Here is an 8,937-nt window from a genome sequence, read left to right on the forward strand (position 1 = left end):
GTAAGTATATGTGGGGAGTCATAAGTCTCTATATTTTTTGTGGGAGTAAATGCTTTTTATTTTTCTTCACTTCTGGAGAGGAAACCCAGGGTATTGTGCTTTACTGGGCAAGCATTCTATTAGTGAGTCATACTGCCAGGTCCAACATAAAATTTAATATATAAAATAATTTTATTATTTTCATCTTCAAAATATTTTATTATAAAACATAGCACTGGGCTTATTAATAATTCCCTCCCAACACTGTCAAATACACACTACTGGACACAATGCCCTCAAGATCTGATTTCAGTGGGAATCTCAGTTCCCTTAGAGTTTCAGGAAAACCGCAGAAGGGAGTGGAATGGAGAGAAGGCAAGTAGCCAGCGTGCTGTGCTGATGTTGAACAAGAACACCATCCCTCTAGAGGTGGATACCCACAGCCAGAGCTATGGGCCACCAGGGCTGGGGCCCAAGTTTGAGCAGAGGTGAGGTGGAGTTGAGATGAAACTCCAACAGCCTCAGCTTCAAGCAACTACTTCTCATTCCTTCGCTTTAGCTTTTAAGCTGCATTACCCAGGTAAATGTAATTATTCTTTTGGGGAATATAAAACTCATGTCCCTTGGACAAGTTGTATTTGGAAGCATAGACAAATATGCTTCCATTATGATTGAATCAGCAAGCTGCTATGGGCTGATCTAACTGTTACAAAGTCTTTAATTTTGTCCTGCTATCTGTCCTAGATGCTGAACCTACCATCAGACTTATAGAGGCAAGGATGTGATGGAGAGTATGGAAGCCAATTCTGTTCACTACATGGATGTCTTGAGGAACAGAAGTGTTGGTATTATTGGGTCGATGACATTTGAAGGTGGAATTATCTTTGGCTGGATTTGGAGGGTTGATGAAGTGAATGGCAACTACCCCCTCAATTCTCCCAAGAGCAAAACCAGCTGTCAGTGAATACTCTATTTTCTTGAACTCAGAGGGCTTATTCTGTAAATGATAGATAATCAGGCCCCTCACTTGAGTGGCCACCACAGTCATCAGGTATATTACATCTGCAGAATAATAGTGCTCAGGGAGTTGGAAGACCATCTTAGGCTTTGACAACCAGGTGTCCAAAGACTTCAGAGTCTTATCCCAACTCCTGTTCATCACACAGCTGTAATTTGGCCTTTGATCAAATGTATCATCTTAACAGGAGCATTGTAATGCTATCTGAATGGTCTGGTTGCTGTTAAGGTTCCACCACATCTTACCTGTCTTGACACATGATGCTGTGAACACTTTCAGCAGATATTTTTTTTTTATTAACTTGAGTATTTCTTATATACATTTCGAGTGTTATTCCCTTTCCCGGTATCCGGGCAAACATCCCCCTCCCCGCTCCCCTTCCTTATGGGTGTTCCCCTCCCAAACCTCCCCCCATTGCCGCCCTCCCCCCACCAGTCTAGTTCACTGGGGGTTCAGTCTTAGCAGGACCCAGGGCTTCCCCTTCCACTGGTGCTCTTACTAGGATATTCATTGCTACCTATGAGGTCAGAGTCCAGGGTCAGTCCACGTATAGTCTTTAGGTAGTGGCTTAGTCCCTGGAAGCTCTGGTTGCTTGGCATTTTTGTACATATGGGGTCTCAAGCCCCTTCAAGCTCTTCCAGTTCTTTCTCTGATTCCTTCAACGGGGGTCCTATTCTCAGTTCAGTGGTTTGCTGCTGGCATTCGCCTCTGTATTTACTGTATTCTGGCTGTGCCTCTCAGGAGCGATCTACATCCGGCTCCTGTCGGTCTGCACTTCTTTGATTCATCCATCTTGTCTAATTGGGTGGCTGTATATGTATGGGCCACATGTGGGGCAGGCTCTGAATGGGTGTTCCTTCAGTCTCTGTTTTAATCTTTGCCTCTCTCTTCCCTGCCAAGGGTATTCTTGTTTCCCTTTTAAAGAAGGAGTGAAGCATTCACATTTTGATCATCCTTCTTGAGTTTCACTTGTTCTAGGCATCTAGGGTAATTCAAGCATTTGGGCTAATAGCCACTTATCAATAAGTGCATACCATGTATGTCTTTCTGTGATTGGGTTAGCTCACTCAGGATGATGTTTTCCAGTTCCAACCATTTGCCTACGAATTTCATAAAGTCGTTGTTTTTGATAGCTGAGTAATATTCCATTGTGTAGATGTACCACATTTTCTGTATCCATTCCTCTGTTGAAGGGCATCTGGGTTCTTTCCAGCTTCAGGCTATTATAAATAAGGCTGCAATGAACATAGTGGAGCACGTGTCTTTTTTATATGTTGGAGCATCTTTTGGGTATATGCCCAAGAGAGGTATAGCTGGATACTCAGGCAGTTCAATGTCCAATTTTCTGAGGATCCTCCAGACTGATTTCCAGAATGGTTTTACCAGTCTGCAATCCCACCAACAATGGAGGAGTGTTCCTCTTTCTCCACATCCTCCCCAGCATCTGTTGTCCCCTGAGTTTTTGATCTTAGCCATTCTCACTGGTGTGAGGTGAAATCTCAGGGTTGTTTTCATTTGCATTTCCCTTATGACTAAAGATGTTGAACATTTCTTTAGGTGTTTCTCAGCCATTCGGCATTCCTCAGCTGTGAATTGTTTGTTCAGCTCTGAACCCCATTTTTTAATAGGGTTATTTGTTTCCCTGCGGTCTAACTTCTTGAGTTCTTTGTATATTTTGGATATAAGGCCTCTATCTGTTGTAGGATTGGTAAAGATCTTTTCCCAATCTGTTGGTTGCCGTTTTGCCCGAACCACAGTGTCCTTTGCCTTACAGAAGCTTTGCAGTATTATGAGATCCCATTTGTCGATTCTTGATCTTAGAGCGTAAGCCATTGGTGTTTTGTTTAGGAAATTTTTTCCAGTGCCCATGTGTTCCAGATGCTTCCCTAGTTTTTCTTCTATAAGTTTGAGTGTGTCTGGTTTGATGTGGAGGTCCTTGATCCACTTGGACTTAAGCTTTGTACAGGGTGATAAGCATGGATCGATCTGCATTCTTCTACATGTTGACCTCCAGTTGAACCAGCACCATTTGCTGAAAATGCTATCTTATTTCCATTTGATGGTTTTGGCTCCTTTGTCAAAAATCAAGTGACCATAGGTGTGTGGGTTCATTTCTGGGTCTTCAATTCTATTCCATTGGTCTATCTGTCTGTCTCTGTACCAATACCATGCAGTCCTTATCACTATTGCTCTGTAATACTGCTTGAGTTCAAGGATAGTGATTCCCCCTGAAGTCCTTTTATTGTTGAGGATAGCTTTAGCTATCCTGGGTTTTTTGTTGTTCCAGATGAATTTGCAAATTATTCTGTCTAACTCTTTGTATAATTGGATTGGTATTTTGATGGGGATTGCATTGAATCTCTAGATTGCTTTTGGTAAAATGGCCATTTTTACTATATTAATCCTGCCAATCCATGAGCATGGGAGATCTTTCCATCTCCTGAGGTCTTCTTCAATTTCCTTCTTCAGTGTCTTGAAGTTCGTATTGTACAGATCTTTTACTTGCTTTGTTAAAGTCACACCGAGGTACTTTATATTATTTGGGTCTATTATGAAGGGTGTCGTTTCCCTAATTTCTTTCTCGGCTTCTTTCTCTTTTGTATAGAGGAAGGCAACTGATTTATTTGAGTTAATTTTATACCCAGCCACTTTGCTGAAGTTGTTTATCAGCTTTAGTAGTTCTCTGGTGGAACTTTGGGGATCACTTAAATATACTATCATGTCATCTGCAAATAGTGATATTTTGACTTCTTCTTTTCCAATCTGTATCCCCTTGATCTCCTTTTGTTGTCTGATTGCTCTGGCTAGAACTTCAAGAACTATATTGAATAAGTAGGGAGAGAGTGGGCAGCCTTGTCTAGTCCCTGATTTTAGTGGGATTGCTTCAAGTTTCTCTCCATTTAGTTTAATGTTAGCAACTGGTTTGCTGTATATGGCTTTTACTATGTTTAGGTATGGGCCTTGAATTCCTATTCTTTCCAGGACTTTTATCATGAAGGGGTGTTGAATTTTGTCAAATGCTTTCTCAGCATTTAATGAAATGATCATGTGGTTCTGTTCTTTCAGTTTGTTTATATAATGGATCACGTTGATGGTTTTCCGTATATTAAACCATCCCTGCATGCCTGGGATGAAGCCTACTTGGTCATGGTGGATGATTGTTTTGATGTGCTCTTGGATTCGGTTTGCCAGAATTTTGTTGAGTATTTTTGCGTCGATATTCATAAGGGAAATTGGTCTGAAGTTCTCTTTCTTTGTTGTGTCTTTGTGTGGTTTAGGTATAAGAGTAATTGTGGCTTCGTAGAAGGTATTCGGTAGTGATCCATCTGTTTCAATTTTGTGGAATAGTTTGGATAATATTGGTAGGAGGTCTTCTATGAGGGTTTGATAGAATTCTGCACTAAACCCATCTGGACCTGGGCTCTTTTTGGTTGGGAGACCTTTAATGACTGCTTCTATTTCCTTAGGAGTTATGGGGTTGTTTAACTGGTTTATCTGTTCCTGATTTAACTTCGGTACCTCGTATCTGTCTAGGAAATTGTCCATTTCCTGAAGATTTTCAAGTTTTGTTGAATATAGGTTTTTATAGTAAGATCTGATGTTTTTTTGAATTTCCTCTGAATCTGTTGTTATGTCTCCCTTTTCATTTCTGATTTTGTTAATTTTGACGCACTCTCTGTGTCCTCTCGTTAGTCTGGCTAAGGGTTTATCTATCTTGTTGATTTTCTCATAGAACCAACTTTTGGTTCTGTTGATTCTTTCTATGGTCCTTTTTGTTTCTACTTGGTTGATTTCTGCTCTGAGTTTGATTATTTCCTGCCTTCTATTCCTCCTGGGTGTATTTGCTTCTTTTTGTTCTAGAGCTTTTAGGTGTGCTGTCAAGCTGCTGACATATGCTCTTTCCTGTTTCTTTCTGCAGGCACTCAGCGCTATGAGTTTTCCTCTTAGCACAGCTTTCATTGTGTCCCATAAGTTTGGGTATGTTGTACCTTCATTTTCATTAAATTCTAAAAAGTTTTTAATTTCTTTCTTTATTTCTTCCTTGACCAGGTTATCATTGAGTAGAGCATTGTTCAATTTCCAAGTATATGTGGGCATTCTTCCCTTATTGTTATTGAAGACGAGTTTTAGGCCGTGGTGGTCCGATAGCATGCATGGGATTATTTCTATCTTTCTGTATCTGTTGAGGCCCGTTTTTTGACCAATTATATGGTCAATTTTGGAGAAAGTACCATGAGGAGCTGAGAAGAAGGTATATCCTTTTGCTTTAGGATAGAATGTTCTATAAATATCTGTTAAGTCCATTTGGCTCATGACTTCTCTTAGTCTGTCTACATCTCTGTTTAATTTCTGTTTCCATGATCTGTCCATTGATGAGAGTGGGGTGTTGAAATCTCCCACTATTATTGTGTGAGGTGCAATGTGTGTTTTGAGCTTTAGTAAGGTTTCTTTTACATATGTAGGTGCCCTTGTATTTGGGGCATAGACATTTAGGATTGAGAGTTCATCTTGGTGGATTTTTCCTTTGATGAATATGAAGTGTCCTTCCTTATCTTTTTTGATGACTTTTAGTTGGAAATTGATTTTATTTGATATTAGAATGGCTACTCCAGCTTGCTTCTTCTGACCATTTGCTTGGAAAATTGTTTTCCAGCCTTTCACTCTGAGGTAATGTCTGTCTTTGTCTCTGAGGTGTGTTTCCTGTAGGCAGCAGAATGCAGGGTCCTCGTTCTGTATCCAGTTTGTTAATCTATGTCTTTTTATTGAGGAGTTGAGGCCATTGATGTTGAGAGATATTAAGGAATAGTGATTATTGCTTCCCGTTTTATTCATATTTGGATGTGAGGTTATGTCCGTGTGCTTTCATTCTCTTTGTTTTGTTGCCAAGACGATTAGTTTCTTGCTTCTTCTAGGGTATAGCTTGCCTCCTTATGTTGGGCTTTACATTTATTATCCTTTGTAGTGCTGGATTTGTAGAAAGATATTGTGTAAATTTGGTTTTGTCATGGAATATCTTGGTTTCTCCATCTATGTTAATTGAGAGTTTTGCTGGACACAGTAACCTGGGCTGGCATTTGTGTTCTCTTAGGGTCTGTATGACATCAGTCCAGGATCTTCTGGCCTTCATAGTTTCTGGCGAGAAGTCTGGTGTGATTCTGATAGGTCTGCCTTTACATGTTACTTGACCTTTTTCCCTTACGGCTTTTAATATTCTTTCTTTATTTTGTGCATTTGGTGTTTTGACTATTATGTGACGGGAGGTGTTTCTTTTCTGGTCCAATCTATTTGGAGTTCTGTAGGCTTCTTGTATGTCTATGGGTATCTCTTTTCTTAGGTTAGGGAAGTTTTCTTCTATGATTTTGTTGAAGATATTTACTGGTCCTTTGAGCTGGGAGTCTTCACTCTCTTCTATACCTATTATCCTTAGGTTTGATCTTCTCATTGAGTCCTGGATTTCCTGTATGTTTTGGACGAGTAGCTTTTTCTGCTTTACATTATCTTTGACAGTTGAATCAATGATTTCTATGGAATCTTCTGCTCCTGAGATTCTCTCTTCCATCTCTTGTATTCTGTTGGTGAAGCTTGTATCTACAGCCCCTTGTCTCTTCTTTTGGTTTTCTATATCCAGGGTTGTTTCCATGTGTTCTTTCTTGATTGCTTCTATTTCCATGTTTAATTCCTTCAACTGTTTGATTGTGTTTTCCTGGAATTCTTTCAGGGATTTTTGTGATTCTTTCAGGGATTTTTGCGATTCCTCTCTGTAGTCTTCTACTTGTTTATTAATGTTTTCCTGTGCTTCTCTAAGGGAGTTCTTCACGTCTTTCTTGAAGTCCTCCACATCATGATCAAATATGATTTTGAAACTAGATCTTGCTTTTCCGGTGTGTTTGGATATTCCATGTTTGTTTTGGTGGGAGAATTGGTCTCCGATGATGCCATGTAGTCTTGGTTTCTGTTGCTTGGATTCCTGTGCTTGCCTCTCCCCATCAGATTATCTCTAGTGTTACTTTTTTCTGCAATTTTGATAGTGGCTAGACTGTCCCTATAAGCCTGTGTGTCAGGAGTGCTGTAGACCTGTTTTCCTCTCTTTCAGTCTGTTATGGGGACAGAGTGTTCTGCTTTTGGGCGTGTAGTTTTTTCTCTCTACAGGTCTTCAGCTGTTCCTGTGGGCCTGTGTCATGAGTTCACCGGGCAGCTTTCTTGCAGCAGAAAAGTTGGTCTTACCTGTGGTCCCGAGGCTCAAGTTCGCTCGTGGGGTGCTGCCCACGGGCTCTCTGCAGCGGCAGCAACCAGGAAGATATGTGCCGCCCCTTCCGGGAGCTTCATTGCACCAGGGTTCCAGATGGCCTTTGGTGTTTTCCTCTGGCGTCCGAGATGTGTGTGCAGAGAGCAGTCTCTTCTGGTTTCCCAGGCTTGTCTGCCTCTCTGAAGGTTTAGCTCTCCCTCCCACATGATTTGGGTGCAGAGAACTCTTTATCTGGTCTGTTTCCTTCAGGTTCCGGCGGTGTCTCAGGCAGGGGTCCTGCCGCTCCTGGGCCCTCCCCCACGGGAGCCCAGAGGCCTTATACAGTTTCCTCTTGGGCTAGGGATGTGGGCAGGGGTGGGCAGTGTTGGTGTCTTCCGCTCTGCAGCCTCAGGAGTGCCCACCTGACCAGGCGGTGAGGTCTCTTTCCCACGGGGTCTGGGAGCAGAGAGCTGCTGCGGGCCGGGATCCGCGGGTGTGGGACTTGTGGTAAACACATGACGTGCCCGGTCCTAGAGGAATTCTGCCTCTGTGTGTCCCGATTTCACCAGGCAGCTTTCTTGCAGCAGACAAGTTGGTCTTACCTGTGGTCCCGAGGCTCAAGTTTGCTCACGGGGTGCTGCCCACGGGCTCTCTGCAGCGGCAGCAACCAGGAAACTTTCAGCAGATATTGTGCACTGGCTCAATGTTCATCTTCTGGGCCTTTGGAATGGTTTGCCTAGTGCCTTGCACATCCCATCAGTGAACATCATTATATATTATATTATTGCAATTATAATATTGCAATAAGGAAGTTGCCTGGTAAGTTTGGTAGGCTGAAATACTGACAACCAATGCTGTCATCATGAGAAGACTTTACTTCAATATCCCTCATTGTGTTGCGGTTATCTGTGGTTGTTCTCCCAAACATGCTGGTCCCACCAGTCACAAAAAAGACTCATTTTGGGTGCTCTGGCACAGGGCAGAGGTGACAAAGCCAGGAAACCCCAGACCTCCTCCAAGTCTCCTCAAGCTCATGGAAACTGCCCCATTACCAATAAAATGATTTAAAAAAACAGCAAAAGACCGTTAATTCAGTAAGCAGTAATTTAGTACCTACATTTTGCCTATATTCAGCTCATATTATTGAAGAAGACAGAAATAGCAGAGCAAGTACAGCTGGAGAGATAGCTCAGTTGTTAAGACCAAGCTAACTCTTCCATAAAACCTGGATTCAGTACCCAGAACCCACATAATAATTCAAAACCACCTGAAATACCAATTCCAGGGGATCAGATTCTCTCTCTCTCTCTCTTCTCCATAGGAAGCAGGCACACACATGGTACATAGATGTGCATGCAGAGAAATACCTCTATGCATTAATAAAATTAACAATAAATTAACTATGATAGCGAGGAAAGAATAGTTGTGTTATGTATAAATTACTGGTTGCATACAGTAAGGGTTTCAGCAGATAAAACTATGAAGTGCATAGATGAAGGAGTAAGAAATGGAAATAGCAGGGTGGTATGTTGAGAGAAGGAGAATATTGGCTTTAGTAGTCAGTAGTTTGGGTTTACTGTGATGATTATGTCTTATCTAAATTAGAAAAGCACATTAAAGGAAATAATTTGCTCCATTTTCAAGGAAAAGTTTTTGCTACTTGAAAGGAGAGTGACATAATGCAAAGTCTGTGTTCCTCCTAGTTTTCTAACTG

At 41.5% G+C, this 8,937-nt stretch overlaps 1 pseudogene; it reads right to left on the minus strand.

Annotated features, from left to right (window-relative positions):
* Window positions 1-514: 514 nt before the first annotated feature.
* Window positions 515-8,151, minus strand: Rae1-ps1 (ribonucleic acid export 1, pseudogene 1; annotated as a pseudogene).
* Between the last annotated feature and the right edge of the window lie 786 nt (window positions 8,152-8,937).

Source organism: Rattus norvegicus, chromosome X, assembly GCF_021556685.1.
Source record: "Rattus norvegicus strain SHRSP/BbbUtx chromosome X, alternate assembly SHRSP_T2T, whole genome shotgun sequence".
Taxonomy (NCBI): domain Eukaryota; kingdom Metazoa; phylum Chordata; class Mammalia; order Rodentia; family Muridae; genus Rattus; species Rattus norvegicus.